We start from the raw sequence: 18,937 nt of genomic DNA, 5'->3' as shown, positions 1-18,937 counted from the left end.
GATGATTTAATTCTTACAAGTAGCCACACAGAGGAGTTGCTCTTATGTTGAGCCAAACGTTTGATGTGATGGATCTCAGGCTCCATTTCTTCCTTGGTCTTGAGGTTTATCATCAGTAGCCTCAGGGCATTTCCATTCTGCAGCAGTACTACATCCCTGAGATGCTCATTGCCTTGGGCATGGCTGCTTGCAAGCCCATTTCATGCCTATGGACTCCAAGTCAAGGTTATCTTAAGAGGGCATTTCTTAGCACACGGTAGCACCTTGCTATTGTAGTTTTGTTGGATCCCCAAAATTGGTGCCCCTTGTGGTATTTCTTTAGTTTGTCTTTCACAATTTTGTTATACAACCAAAAGAATGATTGAATCCCCCGGAAGATGAAGGCCCTGCCACAAACTCAATGAATTTATCCTCTAGTCTCCCCTTCCTCTATTGACCGAGACAATTCTCTTACAAAATCTGGAACATTTGGCTGCTCTGAATGACCAGCAGCAAATTCCCCTAATTTGCCCCTTACTTTGGAGTATGTGCGGTACCAATTGGGTCTTTCTAAATTGCATGCAAGGCACCCTTGTTGTAGATGACTAATTCTTCACAGAGTTTTGCTGCAAATCTTCAATTTAACAACATATACCCTTCATGCATAGCTGAGATTTGCTCTCACATATTCCAAGGGAACTGAAAAACCCTAATCTTTACTGAGTTTCAGACCCGAATCAGCGCATCAGTGCTGAGAATGCCCAAATTCACAAAGGAAGAAGAGAAGAGTAGCAAAGGAAAGGTAAATTTTTGATTTCCAGCTCTTGAATCACCCAAGCTATTCTCAGCCACAGAATGCAGTCTATATTCTGCACTAGGAATTGTCAAATGGCCCAAATCAGCTATTACCTGACCAGAACAGCCCTGAATGCAGTCCTCTACCTCTGAGATGCATCCTAGATCATGCTACCTGCTGTTCCAACCTCGGATCATGCAGCAAATGTGGTTGACCAGCTGTTCTAAGCCCAAGAATTCAGTCTACATCAGGTTGCCTTGCAGCTTGCTGGCCTGACACCTATCCTAGTGTCTCTCAACCCACAACTGAATTCTGCACCCTTAGATCTGCCCCAAACAGCCATGAATGGTCTCACATAGCTTTGCTTGGCTTCCAAACTTAGCTAACTGCCAAATGTCAAACCTGCCCATGCAAACTCAGCCTCTAGGCTTAATTTCCAGCCAATAATAATTCAATTAAATGAAAAACATGCGGTCCCTTCCCAAACCTTGGCCATGCCTAGCCCCAATTTTGAATTTCTAACCTCTTTGAACATGACAGTGTTGAGACTTTTCACAAATCTTAGTCTAGGGCATGAAGTCATCTAATTTTCTAACCTCCATGACACCAAAATTCATTTCCAAGGGGCTATTCGATGTCCGTTATCAAGATGTGACCTAGGCATTCCATTGATGCTTGTCCTTGCAACTTTTGTTGAAGTTTTTTGCTACCCAAGCTAGGATTATCCTTTACGGTGACACACATTCAACTTAATCTCACATTTGCACTACACGTGCACAACTTGAGTGTCCAAAGTGCATTAAATTAAAAATTCACAATCCCATGACAGTTTTCTTTTCCTAAAGATATACATGTTGGTACTTTGTGCAGATTGCATCTCCTTCACAATGATGTTTGTCGTCCCATGTAGACCAAGTCTCTTGGTGGATTCTATTATTTTTTTAGATCTAATAAGATGACTAGTGGTCATGTGACAAGTTCACGGGCACCCACACTAATGGGGTGGGCTTTACAACTTGTTTCTCTATTTGACATGGTCAGAGAGTCTTCGAACTGCCATGGAGTCCATAGACCATACGAGATCTCACAAGCAGAATATGATAGCATTCTCATGTATCAAGCTCAATAGCGAATTGAAGGTAATTTTGAGTTTTCCTCTTTAGATTCGGTGTACTGGTCTAATGATTGTACAGGAAGGATAGAAGCTCCACAATGGACTGGCCATTCTGACGTGGAAACTGGCATGAAGTCCAAACAATTTTCCTCTCTATCACCATCATCTATATCCTTACCTCTTTTGTCTTTTCCACACACTTCTCCACCTTCATTCACTCCTATGTCAGGTACGTATGTTACTACTTCTTTATCTTTTGATGCTACTTTCTCTTTTTTGTAAGATATCAAAGATGCTCACGATGAAGGAACTCTTCAAACTAAGTATTGGTTCATTAGCCCCAAAGAAGATAGATTTTTTTAGTTGCACTCAAGAAGAGAGAAACGAAAATTGCAAGAATCTATGGTGAGTGCTTCTTCTTCATCTTTTTGTTAGAAGTGGTGCAGTAATGGAAGCAGAGACAAGTGCTAAAATAAATTGCTGAACACAAGACAAAAGAGAGAAAAAAGAACACTGCAAACAAAGAGAACTCAGAGATGTACTTGGGAAATGGAATCCATACGCTAAACATGAGAATGACATGTACAACGGCAAGTCTTTGTCAGAGTGCAGCGGTGCGGAAGCGTAGGACTGAGAGAGAGAGAACGCAGAGAGAAAAGGGAGAGAAAGAGACAGTGTACAATGAAGATCTGCTGTATAAAGAATGCTGAATACAAAGATATACACGGGCGTAGTGCGCTGGACTGCGTGTCTCCACCTCGACGATGCGACCTGCTGTCCACCTCGAAGTCTGCTGCAGTCTGCACTGTCTGCTGTCTGAAATCTGTGAACAGAGACAGAAATCTGCACGGCACTGGTCTGTAATCTGCGACAGAGAATAGTGGCCAGACTGCTGAAAACGTCAGCAATAAATAGGCGAAAAATCACCTAGAACGGGGCTCAAAAATGGGGCGCAGCCTGGAATAAAATGGCTGCAGGCAGTCGGACTGCCACGTGGCAGTCCGACTGCACAGTCCGACTGTGCAGCTGGTCCGACTGCTGGACCAGCTGTGCTGCTGCCTAAAAACAGGCTATGAACTCTAACACCCCCTCTCAGAGCCTGGACAGGGCAGAAGCCTGAGGGATCTGGAATGTTGCCGAAGTAGAGCCTGAGGAAGCGCCTTCGTAAACAAATCCGCAAGATTATCCTCCGTCTTGCAATACTCCACAGTGATGGTCTCATCCAGAAGCTTTTCTCGGATGAAGTGGTACTGGATCTCAATGTGCTTCGTCCGGGCATGAAAAACAGGGTTCCTTGCCAAGGCAATGCAACTCTCATTGTCACATCGCAGCAATGTAGGACGAGTCTGGGGGCACCCAAGCTCCTCCAACAATCTCCGAAGCCACACAACCTCGCATGTGGTGGAAGACGCGGCCCGATACTCCGCCTCAGTAGACGAAAGGGCTACCGTGGGCTGCTTCTTGCTACTCCATGAAATAACACCTGCACCCAAAGTAAAACAATAACCTGTTGTAGACCGCCTGTGGTCCACGTCACTGGCCCAATCCGAGTCGCTCCAACCTGCAAGTACAAGATCTGACCCATCTGTCCCTGCGGGGTAATGAATCCCCAAATCAGACGTCCCCCTCAGATACCGAAGTATCCTCTGAGCAGCCTGCCAATGCACCGTCTTAGGTTCACTCATGAACCCTGCCAAGAGCCCAACAGCAAAACATAGATCAACCCTGGTGTTGAGAAGCCAAATCAAAGACCCTATCAACTGGCGATAGCGGGAAGCATCCGCCAAAGGAGAAGCTGAGTGGGAAGTGGCCTTCCAGTTCGGATCCATAGGAGTAGAGAGGGCCCGACAATCTTCCATCTCAAAAGTCACCAAGAGCTCCTGTACATATCTCTGTTGGGAGAGAAAGATCCCCCTCTGAGACTGATAAATCTCATGGCCTAAAAAGAAATGGAGTAGCCCCAAATCCGTCATCTCGAACGTCCGATGTAAAGCTGACTTTGTCTCCTGGACCTGCTGTGCATCATCACCTGTGACAATCAAATCATCAACATATAATACAAACAGCACACAACCATCCTCGGAAGTGTGAACATACAGCTGCGGATCGGCCTTGGACCGCCGATATCCCAACTGAGTCTGGAGGAACGAATCAATCTTCTCGTTCCAAGCTCGCGGGGCCTGCTTGAGGCCATACAGGGCCTTCTTCAACCTGTAGACTTTCCCATCTGAAGAACCAAAGCCAGGAGGCTGCTCGACGTAGATCTCCTCCTTCAAATCACCATTCAGGAAGGCCGACTTCACATCCAGCTGATAAACAGGCCATCTCCTATGGCCAGCCAAAGCAAGAACAGCTCTAATGGTTGCCATACGAGCTGTAGGGGCAAAGGTGTCATGACAGTCAATCCCTGGGTGCTGGGCAAAACCCTTAGCAACAAGGCGAGCCTTGTGCTTATCCAAAGTACCATCACTGAGATATTTGGTCTTGAAGACCCACTTGACTCCAATCACCTTCTTCTTCGGGGGGCGTGGCACAAGTGACCAAGTGCCATTCCTCTCAATAGCCTCCAACTCAGCTTCCATAGCTTTCTTCCATGGGGCGGACTGTAAAGCCTCCTTCACGGAGGTGGGCTCTCGATCCTGCATAACTCGGGACATCAAACAATAATTGGAGCAAACAAGCTCCGAAGAATGCGCCTGGTGCCTCCGTGACCGCCGCGGACCATCCTGCGGTCCCCACTTCTCAGGAACCCCCTCGATCCCTGAATCACGGAGTGTGTCACGGGCCCAGCGAGGAGGAGGCCGAACCTCCCCTCGTCGTTCTCCATCAGTAGAAGACTCTGGAATGTCCACCGGTGGTAACTCCTCAGAAGGATCCGGTGGAACAGTAGACTCTATGTCAGAAACAGAATCATAATCAAACGGCACAGGCTCCAGTGGAACTGTAGAAGGAGCCAAACTCTCCCCTGGATCTCCAAGAACGGGATGCTCCTCACCCGTTGAAGAAGCCGGAACCTCCACAAACCGCACATCACGGCTAGTATAGACATCCCGCTTGATGGGATCATACAGTCGGTAGCCTTGGGACTGGGAGCTGTAGCCAACAAATACCTGTTTTCGGGAAGCCGCTTCAAATTTGTTACGGTGAGCCTTGGGAATGTGAACATAGGCATCACACCCAAAGACCCGAAAGTAAGAAACATTTGGCTTCGTCCCAAAATAAGCCTCAAATGGAGTCATCCCTTCCACGGCCGAAGTAGGGGATCGATTAAGGATGTGGACTGCAGTAGCCATAGCCTCGGCCCACAGAACTTGAGGGGTCTGTCGGTGCTCCATCATGGTGCGCGCCATCTCGATCACACTGCGGTTCTTCCGTTCTAGAATACCATTTTCTTGAGGAGTATTAGTATTGGCAAACTCCTGGTGAATTCCTCTATCTGCACAAAACCGAGCAAATTCATTAGACACAAATTCACCTCCCTTGTCGGATCGCAAGGTCTTCAACTTCCGGCCTGATCGGTTCTCCTCAAAGAGAAGCCAATCCTTGAAGTGCGAGAAAGCTTCTGACTTTAGTGCCAAAAAATAGGCCCATGTCATCCTGCTGTAGTCATCCACGATCAGCATGAAGTACGAGCTCCCACGCAGGGACTCATTCCTCATAGGGCCACATAGATCCGTAGATACTAACTCCATTGGTGAAGTAGACCGCCGCGAAGCGGTGTGGGGAATGGCATCTCTATGCTGCTTCCCCCGTATGCAGGAGACACATGGCTGCTGGCTCACCACTATATCCGGCAACCCTCGAACAAGCTGTCCGTGTGACGCCTTCCGAAGATAGTCATAGTTCAGGTGACCAAACCGAGCATGCCATAATTCAGACTGTGACTGTGAGGTAAGAAGAAGAGTAGAGAGGGCAGTGGAAGACTTCAGTTTGTAAATGCCGTTCTCCTCATATCCAGATGATAGAACTTTCCTCGATTCACGATCAAGGACTCGCATAGTAGAACTGTCAAACTCCACCAGAAGACCAAGGGAGCAAATCTTATGAACTGAAAGGAGATGGTACCCCAATCCTGGTACATGCAAAACCTCTGAGGTATGGGTGCCACCTCGTCTATCCGGAATAAGCTGCATCTTACCCCGACCTGCAATAGTAACTGAAGAGCTGTCTCCAATGAGAACCTGCCCATGCGAAGGTCGCAGCTGGGCAACACCATCTGATGAAGGAGTCATGTGCCGTGAGGCACCACTATCAATAATCCACTCTCGAGATTGGGGAGCCGCCATCGCAGCATCAGAAGCATTCGGTGAAGCGTCCTCAATGACAACTAAATGTAGAAATGCAGCTGATGAGGGTGCAGCCACCGCTCCAGAATCCTTGGTTTCCTTCTTCTTGGTGTCCTTCGAGTCTTTGTCAGGGCAATCCTTCTTCCAATGGCCAGTCTTTCCACAAATATGGCATGTGGAGTCTTTGTCCTTGTCCTTCTCCTTGTCCTTCTTGGACTTGTTATCCCCCTTCTTCTTCTTTTGGTCCTTCCCCTTCTTCTGAGAGGCTTGACCTGTCAACGCCTCCGTCTTGGAAGCATTCTGTCCCTTTAACTGTTCCTCTTGGTCCAAGACCATAGGAACCAACTCTTCCCACTGAAGAGTAGACTCTCGCCCTGAAGCAATAAGGGCAGAGTAAAATGTACCGAATCGTGGCGGCAACTGGGACAACAGTGTGATCACCATGTCTTCGGAGGAAATCGGCTTCCCCGCATTCTGAACCTGCATCTGTAGCTGCCTTAGCTTGTTAATGTGTTCCCTTAGCGAAGAAGACTTATTGACGGACAAGGTCTGCATCTGTACCTCCAAAGAAACCCTCTTCATCAGGGTCATCCGATTGTACATTTGATCAAGCTCCAGCCATATCTCACGAGCCACCGTCAGGTGCTCGATGTGAGCGATCACGGCTGTAGTGCATGATAGAAAGAGAAAGGATCGAATCCTGGCATTCAGTTTGTCCCAATGAGACTGGGCCCTGGCCAACTCCGCACGAGCATCGGAAGAGAGTTTGGACTCATCTCTTACCGAAGGCCGGTCAATATCTTCCCGGACCAACTCCGCCAAATCATAGGACTCAAGGATGGCCAACATCATAACGCACCAAATGCGGTAGTTGTCGCCGTCGAGCTTCTGATCTGTAGGAAGAGCCGGTAGGACAGGCACCTTCCGGTCCATAATCGCTTGGAACTCCAAGTCCATCTCTGTAGACATCTTCACCTGCAATGCCTTCTCAAACGCAAAAGCAGCCCCCTCTGACTGAGTAAACTCAGCCTGCTAAGGCTCTTCCGCGTCCCGAAGCTTCTTCACCCGCCGGAGGCGATGAAAAAGCAAAACCTGCACTTTTAGGTTGAAAACTCAAACTTTCTCCGCGTCAAACAGCAGTAAACAGCAGCAAATCCACCACCTGTACTCCTTTCCTGTGCGCCCACACTCGTTTCAGCCTTGTTCCAAGGCGCAGCCCTCCTGTCTGCCCTTAAACGCAAAAAACGCAAATTTGTGTCGCGATGGAAACTCCTCTTCAGGTTGATTCTGCGCTCAGTCAGCCCTCAAACACTGCTCTGATACCATGTCAGAGTGCAGCGGTGCGGAAGCGTAGGATTGAGAGAGAGAGAACGCAGAGAGAAAAGGGAGAGAAAGAGACAGTGTACAATGAAGATCTGCTGTATAAAGAATGCTGAATACAAAGATATACACGGGCGCAGTGCGCTGGACTGCGTGTCTCCACCTCGACGATGCGACCTGTTGTCGACCTCGAAGTCTGCTGCAGTCTGCACTGTCTGCTGTCTGAAATCTGTGAACAGAGACAGAAATCTGCACGGCACCGGTCTGTAATCTGCGACAGAGAATAGTGGCCAGACTACTGAAAACGTCAGCAATAAATAGGCGAAAAATCACCTAGAACGGGGCTCAAAAATGGGGCGCAGCCTGGAATAAAATGGCTGCAGGCAGTCGGACTGCCACGTGGCAGTCCGACTGCACAGTCCGACTGTGCAGCTGGTCCGACTGCTGGACTAGCTGTGCTGCTGCCTAAAAACAGGCTATGAACTCTAACAGTCTTTGACTCCAAGGCAGTGGCATTGGCTCCCTCTCTCCATGGTACTTGTAGGTGATGATGTAATTGAATGAGGAGGGAGTCGGGAATAGAAAGAAGAAAATAATGCCAAAATAGGGGCAAGTTGGCTAGCATAAAATGCCCCAAATAAGCATCATAAGAACCATAATAAAATGCCTAAATAACCTAGCCATACCCATCATAAACTCACACATGAGCTGTCTAGACTGTTAACATCCTCTCTCAGATCATGGATGATTTGATATAATACAACGATATAATGATAAAGGCTAATCATAGTGCATACAACATAGAACCATTAGAGTAGAATCATGGATACCCAAGCAGTGGGTGATCAGGCTACCACCAAGGTGCCTTGGAGGGAACTTGATGTTGATGTTGATTGTACAAGCTCGTGAAAATAGAGAAGAATCTAGTAGATCTTTGTTTGTCAACAATGTTTGGTAGTAGCATACAAGACTATCCTGTCAAAAATGCCTCTGAACATATGTGACCATGGATTCCTCCCCTTTGGCCAAGACCACCAAAGTGTCCCTCCATGTGAGCTCGAACTAGGAGCCAATCCCGCTTTTTGTCAAAGAAACAACCCATCATGAACCTTGATATCAATTTCAACTCTAGGATTTGAACCTGCCAGACTTCGGTCAATGCGTTAGGGACGACTCTCTCTAGAACTTGTGCACCTATACACCTATATAGATGAGGCTCAATTGCCCCATCTCACCACCCTCTCATACTCCCTCTTTGACATTGGAGAGTTGTGAGGGATGACCGCATCACTTGGACTATAAAGCAACAGAGGAAGGGATAGTCAAGCCCTTCCCTTGGTTTGAAGAAGCGAATCCCTTTTACTCCTTGCACTTCGCCTTGGCTGGAGGATGGGAGTTGGAGTCTGAGTCTGAGGATGACTCATTGGAGGAGCTTGCATTCCACTTCGCCTTCTTCTCTTTCTTCCATAAGGCTACTAACTCCTTGCAGTCCTTCCACAAGCGTTCCTTCTTACCATGGTGAAAACACTGGGCCTTCAACTTCTTATTCTTGTCACCTCTCTCGGAAGCTGTAAAGGTCTCATTGGAACCTTCATAATGAGACAGAAGCCTCACCTATAAATGCAAAGATGCCTCATGCTCAAGCAGCATCAAGGACATATGTGTAAAGCTCACAGGTGAAGAGGATGTTTGCACCCACAAAGCATTGGCCACTCCATCAAACTCCAAGGGGAGCTTGTAGAGTACCGTTTCCACTAGACGTGCCTTTGGAAAGGTAGACTGCATGTGTTGAAGTTGGTCCTGTACCTGTGTAACACAGAGCAAAAATGATTGAATGGTATGTGTTGGACTTCATTCTCTGAAGTTGTCCATAAAGGGTCATAGATGATAGCACACATGGGGGAAAGTGCCTCATACAACATTTGAAGCTTTGACTATATTTTTGGGGATATCTTGCAAGAGGTAATTGTCGGTAGAACTTCTTTAGAAATACTCTGAAGTAATAAAGAGTACGCATGTGATTATTTGAATCCCATGTAAGCATAGCTTTCTCATGGTGGTCCTCATTAAAATCTTTAGGAAGAGGAAAAGGGTGTTGAGGTTGAGGAATAGCTCCACATATAATGTACCAAATCCGCTTCTGTACAAACCAAGCTTTAATCATAGCACTCCATGTAAGATAGTCAAGTCCATGTAACTTATCATATGTAGAAGTGCATGGAGGAGCCATTGGGAGAGGATAAGAAGAGAGGATAGAGGGTATACGGAGAGGGAATACAACCAAACCAACAGCAAAGACTTCACTAAATGAGAGTTCACATGCAATGTAACCAAAAGTTTGATTAGAAACGAAGGCTGATTGTTGCAAAATGAAAAAGAAGCAGTCAAAAACTGCTAGAAATAGCAAAAATGGCATGTATCGCCTAGCCACAGTTAGGGGCAAAAAATGAAAAATGCAGGCTGGTGGAGCATTGAATGTAGCAAACTGACGATTGTAGGTTGGAATCCAAGCACAAGCTAAAAATGTAGGTGGTTGGTTGAAAAATGCAGGCTTGATCAACAGGGGGAGAAAGACTTGTAATCAATAGAAAAATCGCAAGAACCTAGATCCTGCATTTTGATACCATGTCAGAAGTGGTGTAGCAATGGAAGCATAGACAAGTGCTGAAATAAACTACTGAGCACAAGACAGAAGAGAAAGAAAACATAAGAACATTGCAAAAGAAGTGAACTTAGAGATGATCTAACAGAACCTGTAGGTGATGATCTAATAGAATGAAGAGGTAGCCGGATATATAAAGAAAATAATGCCAAAATAGGGGCAGGTCGACTAGCATTTAGTGCCCCAAATAAGCATCATAATAACCATAATAAAATGTCTAAATAACCTAGCCATGCCCAGACTCACACATGATCTGTTTGGATTGCTAACACTTTTCCTTGAGCTTTTACATCTCATGGTCAATTTGATGATTCATCTTTTTCATCATTTGCATTTAATGGACAAAAGAAACCTAACACATTTCTCATAACTACACAAATGACAAATTCATTTAATCTTCTATACATCCCATCCACTAGTTCCATTGCATTGTTCTTTTAGCATGCATTAAGTGCACCTTTCGTGCCTTTCCACATCACTTTGGGTGGTCCTTCACCCTTAGGTACACATTTTAGAACATCGTTGTTTTCTCAGCCGAGTGGTGTCTCCATGATGGAGGATCATCCTCCCATCCCCACACTTTCGGGGTTTTCACATCTTTGGAATGCCACCTAGCCCTCACCGAGTGTGGATTAGTTGGTACCACAATTTGCCTCCATGGCATTACCTAGTGGGCCTTTTGGTCATTTTGTTGTGCCCTAGTTGACCGTTGGACAGGGCTAATGTGTCTATGTGCCTCCACCTCCACTGATACTTTATGGAAACCTTGATGTTTCAGTCCCTCTGCATCAATTGGCACCCATTGGACATTATTATCCTATTTTTGCCTACCCAACTCCCCCTTCTACTTATCCCCCTCCACCACCTCCTTACTCCACTTATCCGATACCTCATGGTTATTCCTCCCTATCAACCAAACATGTCTTTAATGACAAGACTCATTTTAATGGTTTAAACTTCACCACTTGGTCAAATTTGATGAGACATCTAGACTCCTAGAACCTATGGGATCTTGTGCAGGATTGTTGGAATCGTAACTTGATCTTGTACTTGTTGCATACGAGGTTGTTCGCTCATGAAAGGCTAGGAATGCCTCTGCTATTGTTGAGCTGATGCATGGTCTATTACTTGAGTTTCATTCACAGCTTTAGCATGTTGACTTAGCATACAAGCTTTGGGCACACTTGATTGATCGCTATGCGGCTCGGGATAGGACCTGTTGCATCAATTTGGATCATGGGCTCCAAAACTTTAAAATCACTGATCGGGATGACTTGACAGTCAAATTGGCTAAGTATCAGCGTCTTCGCACTAAGTCCTCTACCACGGGGGCTCCTAAGTCCTCAAATAATTAGACTACATTGTTTCTAAACAAGCTACCAAGGAAATACTTCCATTTTGTGTAGTAGGTAATCTCAGTCCACTATGCCCACTTTCTACGAGTTTTTGTGTTAGCTATTGCATTACGCTTGGCTGATCCATCGGTATCATAGTTTGATCTCTATAAAGGGAGCTTTTGTTGCCCCTTCTTGGAAGGGGGAACAAAGAATGGGTAAACAAAATCAAAATTCAATTCAAAATCCAAAATAAACTCAAAATCAAACTAGTGAGACCAAAAGAAACAACACCTTCAGGTTCATTTTCTGAAGTAATGGGTGGCTGCAAACTCTGAAATTTGACATTTTTCAGATCTTCATTAGAGGCTAAAGTGGCTTTCAACAATTTTGCCTCATTGAACACAATATTATGGTTGTGAATAATTTTCTTGGACTGAGGTAACCACAATGTGTAGCCAAATTCACCCTCATCACCATAGTGTTAGCGATCAGAGCACCTGGTCGGACTGCAGCCAGTCGGACTGCAGTCCAGTCGGAGTGTACAGTCGGACTGCCATGTGGCAATCCGACCTGCTTCAGTACAGTTGGCTGCATTTAATGCAGCCGACCTGCAGTTATTTGGCGCCTGTTTTTTGGTTATTTATAGCCGGGATTTCAGCAGTCTGCATACACTTCTGTACACAGGTTCCAGGCTGGAGATACGTGCAGATTCCATCTCTGTTCGCAGATTTGAGACAGGAGATCGTGCAGACTGCAGCGGACTTCGAGGTGAACAGCAGGTTGCATCGTCGAGGTGGAGACACGCAGTCCAGCGCACTGCGCCCGTGTATATATCTGCATATCTTTGTATAGAGCACACTTTATACAGCAGATCTTCATCTTCCACTGTCTCTTTCTCTCTTCTCTCTTTGCGTTCTCTCTCTTTCAGTCTTACGCTTTTGCACCGCTGCACTCTGACATGGTATCAGAGCAGTGTAGAAGGGCTGGCTGAGTGAAGAACCAATCTGAAGAAGAGTTTCCATCGCGACACAAGGCTGCGTTTCCAGCGTTTGAGGGCGAGCGGGAGGGCTGCGCCTTGGAACAAGGCTGAAGCGAGTGTGGGCGCGCGGGAAAGGAGTCCAGTTGGTGGATTTGCTGCTGTTTGAAGAGGAGGAAGGCTGAGTTTTCAGTCTTCAAGTGCAGGTTTTGCCTTTTCATTGCCTCTGGCGAGTGAAGAAGGTTCGGGACGCGGAAGAGAAAGAGCCCTAGCAGGCTGAGTTTTCACAGTCAGAGGGGCTTGCTTTTGCGTTTGTGAAGGCATTACAGGTGAAGATGTCTACAGAGATTGACTTGGAGTTCCAGACGATCATGGACTGGAAGGTGCTTGTCTTACCGGCTCTTCCCGCAGATTAGAAGCTCGATGGCGACAATTATCGCATCTGGCGCGCGATGATGTTGGCCATCCTTGAGTCCTACGATTTGTTGGAATGTAAAGGTCCTTTATTCACCTCCGTGTATTTTACACGTGTATTATTATGTTGTACATGTGAATACACCCTTACGGGCCCTAAGTATAAATACATTTTATTCTTTGTGTATCAACACATTGTTGGTACACCCAAATCAGCTTGTACTCTCTCGGTCTCTCACTCTCACTCACCTGCTCACTTCTCTGCTGCAAATCTTCACGCTTCCGCTATCTGCGCACTCACATGATTTGGCGGAGCTTGTACAGGAGGAGATCGACCGGCTCTCGGTGAGAGATGAGTCCAAACTCTCTTCTGATGCTCGTGCAGAGTTGGCCAAGGCACAGTCTCACTGGGACAAACTGAATGCCCGGATTCGTTCTTTTATTTTTCTGTCTTGTACTACAGCCGTGATAGCCCACATCGAGCACTTGACGGTGGCTCGGGAGATATGGCTGGAGCTTGATCAGATGTATAACCGGATGACCCTTATGAAGCGGGTTTCTCTGGAGGTGCAGATGCAGACTTTGTCCGTGAACAAGTCTTCTTCGTTGCGGGAGCACATCAACAAGCTTAGACAGCTTTAGATGCAGGTTCAGAATGCGGGGAAGCCGATTTCCTCCGAAGACATGGCGATCACACTCTTGTCCCAGTTGCCGCCACGATTCGGTGCTTTCTACTCCGTCCTTATTGCTTCGGGGCGAGAGTCCACTCTTCGGTGGGAAGAGCTGGTTCCTATGGTCTTGGACCAAGAGGAACAATTGAAGGGACAGCATGCTTCCAAGTCGGAAGCCTTGACAGGTCAAGCCTCTCAGAAGAAGGGGAAGGACCAAAAGAAGAAGAAGGAGGACAACAAGTCAAAGAAGGACAAGGACAAAGAATCCACATGCCATATTTGTGGAAAGACTGGCCATTGGAAGAAGGATTGCCCTGACAAAGACAAGAAGGACACCAACAAGAAGGAACGAAGGATTCTGGAGCGGTGGCTGCACCCTCATCATCTGCGTTTCTTCATCTAGCTGTCATTGAGGACTCTACACCGAATGCTTCTGATGCTGCGATGACAGCTCCCCAGGCTCGAGAGTGGATCGTTGACAGTGGTGCTTCGCGGCACATGACTCCTTCATTAGATGGTGTTGCCCAGTTGCGACCTTCGCGTGGGCAGATTCTCATTGGGGATAGCTCTTCGGTGTCTATTGCAGGACGGGGTGAGATGCAGCTTATTCCAGATGGACGTGGTGGTACCCATACCTCAGAGGTCTTGCATGTACCAGGTTTAGGGTATCATCTACTGTCAGTTCATAAGGTTTGTTCCCTTGGACTTTTGGTGGAGTTTGACAGTGATGCGGTGCGAGTCCTTGATCGTAGGTCGAGGAAGGTTCTCTCATCAGGATATGAGGAGAACGACATCTACAAACTGACGTCTTCTACCGCCCTCCCTACTCTTCTTCTTACCTCTGAGACATAGTCAGAGCTATGGCATGCTCGGTTTGGTCACCTCAACTATGCTTATCTTCGGAGGGCGTCACGTGGACAGCTTATTCGAGGGTTGCTAGACATAGTGGTGAGCCAGCAGCCATGCGTTTTCTACATTCGTGGGAAACAACATAGGGATGGGATTCCCAACAAAGCTTCGCGGCGGTCTACTTCACCGATGGAGCTTGTATCTACGGATCTTTGTGGCCCTATGAGGAACGAGTCCTTTAGAGGGAGCTCGTACTTCATGTTGATCGTAGATGACTACAGTAGGATGACATGGGCCTATTTCTTGGCATTGAAGTCAGAAGCTTTCTCCCACTTCAAGGATTGGCTTCTCTTTGAGGAGAACCGATCAGGCCGGAGATTGAAGACCTTGCGATCCGACAAGGGTGGTGAATTTGTTTCTAATGAGTTTGCTCGTTTTTTTGCAGATAAAGGTATTCACTAGGAGTTTGCTAATACCAACACTCCTCAAGAAAATGGCATTCTTGAACGGAAGAACCGAAGTGTGATCGAGATGGCGCGCACCATGATGGAGCACCGACAGACACCTCAGATTCTGTGGGCCGAGGCTGTGGCTACTGCAGTCCACATCCTTAATCGATCCCCCACTTCGGCCGTTGATGGGATGACACCTTTTGAGGCTTACTTTGGGACTAAGCCCGATGTTTCTTATTTTAGGGTTTTTGGGTGTGATGCCTATGTTCACATTCCCAAGGCTCGTCGTGATAAATTTGAAGTAGCTTCCCGAAGACAGGTGTTTGTTGGCTACAGCTCTCAGTCCCAAGGCTATCGTTTGTATGATCCTGTCAAGCGGGATGTGTACACCAGTCGAGATATGCGGTTCGTGGAGGTTCCGGCCAAAGCAGCAGGTGAGGAGCATCCCGCTTGTGGAGATCCACGGGAGAGTTGGGCTCCCGAGACAATTCCTTTGGAGCCAACGCCTTTTGATTCCGATTCTGTTTCCGATATAGAGTCTGTTGTTCCACCGGTCACCCCCGAGGAGTTACCACCGGTGGATATCCCAAAGTCTTCAGCTGATGGAGAGAGACGAGGAGAGGTCCGGCCTCCTCCTTGTTGGGCCCGTGACACACTCCATGATTCAGGGATCGAGGGGGTCCCTGAGGAGTGGGGACCGCAGGATGGTCCGCGGCGGTCACGGCGGCACCAGGCACATTCTACGGAGCTTGTTTGCTCTAACTATTGTTTGATGACCCGTGTTATGCAGGATCGAGAGCCCACCTCCGTGAAGGAGGCTTTACAGTCCGCACCATGGAAGAAAGCTATGGAAGCCGAGTTGGAGGCTATTGAGAGGAATGGCACTTGGTATCTCGTGCCTCGCCCCCCGAATAAGAAGGTGATTGGTGTCAAATGGGTCTTCAAGACCAAGTATCTTAGCGATGGTTCTTTGGACAAGCACAAGGCTCGCCTTGTTGCTAAAGGTTTTGCACAGCGCCCAGGGATTGACTGTCATGATACTTTTGCCCTTACTGCTCGTATGGCGACTATTCGAGCTGTTCTTGCCTTGGCTGGCCATAGGAGACGGCCTGTCTACCAGTTGGATGTGAAGTCGGCCTTCCTCAATGGTGATTTGAAGGAGGAGATCTATGTAGAGCAGCCTCCTGGCTTTGGATCTTCAGATGGGAAAGTCTACATGTTGAAGAAGGCCTTGTATGGCCTCAAGCAGGCTCCGCGTGCATGGAACGAGAAGATTGATTCGTTCCTTCAGTCACAGTTGGGATATCGGCATTCCAAGGCCGATCTGCAGCTTTATATACACACTTCCGAGGCTGGTTGTGTGCTTTTTGTGTTGTATGTTGATGATTTGATTGTCACAGGTGATCATGCACAGAAGGTCAAAGAGACGAAGGCAGCCTTACATCAGACGTTCGAGATGATGGATTTGGGTCTACTCCATTTCTTCTTGGGCCATGAGATTTATCAGTCTCAGAGGGGGATTTTAATCTCTCAGCAGAGATATGTATAGGAGTTCTTGGTTTCTTTTGCGATGGAGGATTGTCGGACCATTTCTACTCCTATGGATCCGAACTGGAAGGCCACTTCACATTCAGCTTCTCCCATGGCGGATGCTTCCCGCTGTCGTCAGTTGATTGGATTGCTGATTTGGCTCCTCAACACTCGTGTTGATCTTTGTTTTGCTGTTGGGCTCTTGGCAGGGTTCATGAGTGAACCTCAGACGGTGCATTGGCAGGCTGCCCAGAGGATACTTCGGTATTTGAGGGGGACATCTGATTTAGGGATTCATTATCCAGCAGGTACAGGTGGTTCAGATCTTGTACTTGCAGGTTGGAGTGAGTCGGATTGGGCTGGTGATGTGGACCACAGGCGATCTACTACAGGTTACTGTTTTACCTTGGGTGCAGGTGTTATCTCATGGAGTAGCAAGAAGCAGCCCACGGTAGCCCTTTCGTCTACTGAGGCGGAGTATCGGGCCGCGTCTTCCACCACCTGTGAGGCTGTGTGGCTTCGGAGATTGTTGGAGGAGCTTGGTTGCTCCCAGACTCGTCCTACCTTGCTGCAATGCGACAATGAGAGTTGCATTGCCTTGGCACGGAATCTTGTTTTCCATGCCCGGATGAAGCACATAGAAATCCAGTACCACTTCATCAGAGAGAAGCTTCTGGATGAGACCATCACTGTGGCGTACTGCAAGACGGAGGATAATCTTGCAGATTTGTTTACAAAGGCACTTCCCCAGGCTCTACTTCAGAGACATTCCAGATCCCTCAGGCTTCTGCCCCGCCCAGGCTCTGAGAGGGGGTGTTAGCGATCAGAGCACCTGGTCGGACTGCAGTCCAGTCGGACTGCCACGTGGCAGTCCGACCTGCTTCAGTACAGTCGGCTGCATTTAATGCAGCCGACCTGCAATTATTTGGCGCCTGTTTTTTGGCTATTTATAGCCTGGATTTCAGCAGTCTGCATACACTTCTGTACGCAGGTTCCAAGCTGGAGATACGTGCAGATTCCGTCTCTGTTCGCAGATTTCAGACAGGAGATCGTGCAGACTGCAGTGGACTTCGAGGTGAACAGCAGGTTGCAGCGTCGAGGTGGAGACACGCAGTCTAGCGCACTGCGCCCGTGGATATATCTGCATATCTTTGTATAGAGCACACTTTATACAGCAGATCTTCATCTTCCATTGTCTCTTTCTCTCTCCTCTCTTTGCGTTCTCTCTCTTTCAGTCTTACGCTTCCGCACCGCTGCACTCTGACACAACCCATAAAAATGCCTTTGGTGGATTTTGGGTCAAGCTTATTTCTCAGCTCATCCCTAACATGCACAAAAGCATCACAGCCAAATATGCGTAAATGGTCATATGAAGCCGATTTGCTAGACCAAACCTCCTGAGGGATGCCATTATTTAAGGACCTGTTTGGAGAGCGGTTGCAAATGTGAACTGTGGTTTTGAGTGCCTCTCCCCAAAATGCATGAGGGAAATTAGCAGTGGACAACATGCATTGCACTCTTCCACATAAAGTCCTGTTATATCTTTCAGCCACCCCATTTGAAGAAGGGCTGTAAGGGGCTGTAAGCTCGCTCTTAATACCATGCAAGTCACAAAAGGACCTGAATTCAGTCGATGTGAACTCACCCCCATTATCAGTTCTCAAGCATTTTAGCTTTCTACTTGTCTGAGTGGTCACAGATGCACGAAAAGTTTTAAAAACAACAAACTCTTCACTTTTCTTTTTCAGCAAGTACACCCAAATCTTCTTGGAACAGTCATCAATAGATGATACAAAATATGCGGCACCACCCAACGATTTCAAGGGCATACTACATACATCAGAATACACTAAGTCCAAGACATTGGACTTACGTGAGACACCAGAGTAAAAGGAAAATTTTATTTGCTTTCCAAACTGACACTCATTACAAAAATCAAGTTTAGAGCCTTTTCCATCAACCCTCTTCAGAGAGAGAAGGATATCAAGTCCTATTTGGCTCATATGGCCTAATCTCTTATGCCATAACTCCAAGTGGCTGCAAATTTCAGCAACTGCAAGAAACTTGCCATTCAAGGCCTTACAGTGCAAACAATACAAAGTGCCATTCTTGGTTCCTTTTGCAATCAGCATGGAACCCTTTTTTACTTTTCACAAACCACCACCAAACAGTGTGGTGTAGCCATGTAGGTCAAGCTGACCAACAGATAGTAAACTCTTTTTAATGCCAGACACATCTAACATCTTTCAACACAAGCTCTTGTCCATTGTCTAAAGACAAGTGTACAGTGCCAATCCCATCAATGCTGCAAGCATGGTTATTTTCAAGATACACCTTTCCATAACTGCCTGCATTGAACATAGCAAAACACTCCAAGCAAGGAGTCACATGGAAAGAGGCACTAGAGTCTACAAGCCAAGTCTGAGTGACACCATCATCAACTGACAAGAGTGCATCAATCACATCAGCCTTGGTAATCTGCATATCTTGCATGTGACATACTAGGGCATCATAATCAACTGCACATAATACATCAGCCTCTGTATTTGAA

General features: G+C 47.0%; 1 protein-coding gene across 1 annotated transcript in view; it reads left to right on the top strand.

Annotated features, from left to right (window-relative positions):
• The window catches only part of LOC148024630 (Transducin/WD40 repeat-like superfamily protein), a 45,362-nt gene that overhangs the window by 7,633 nt on the left and 18,792 nt on the right, over nt 1–18,937 (top strand). The window lies entirely within an intron of this gene.

The sequence above is a fragment of the Lygodium microphyllum genome, chromosome 15 (assembly GCF_053477565.2).
Source record: "Lygodium microphyllum isolate KBCC chromosome 15, Lygodium_microphyllum_v1.1.10, whole genome shotgun sequence".
NCBI classification, from domain to species: domain Eukaryota; kingdom Viridiplantae; phylum Streptophyta; class Polypodiopsida; order Schizaeales; family Lygodiaceae; genus Lygodium; species Lygodium microphyllum.
Note: the sequence above shows the minus strand (reverse complement) of the source record. Positions and strands in the feature narration are given on the sequence as shown.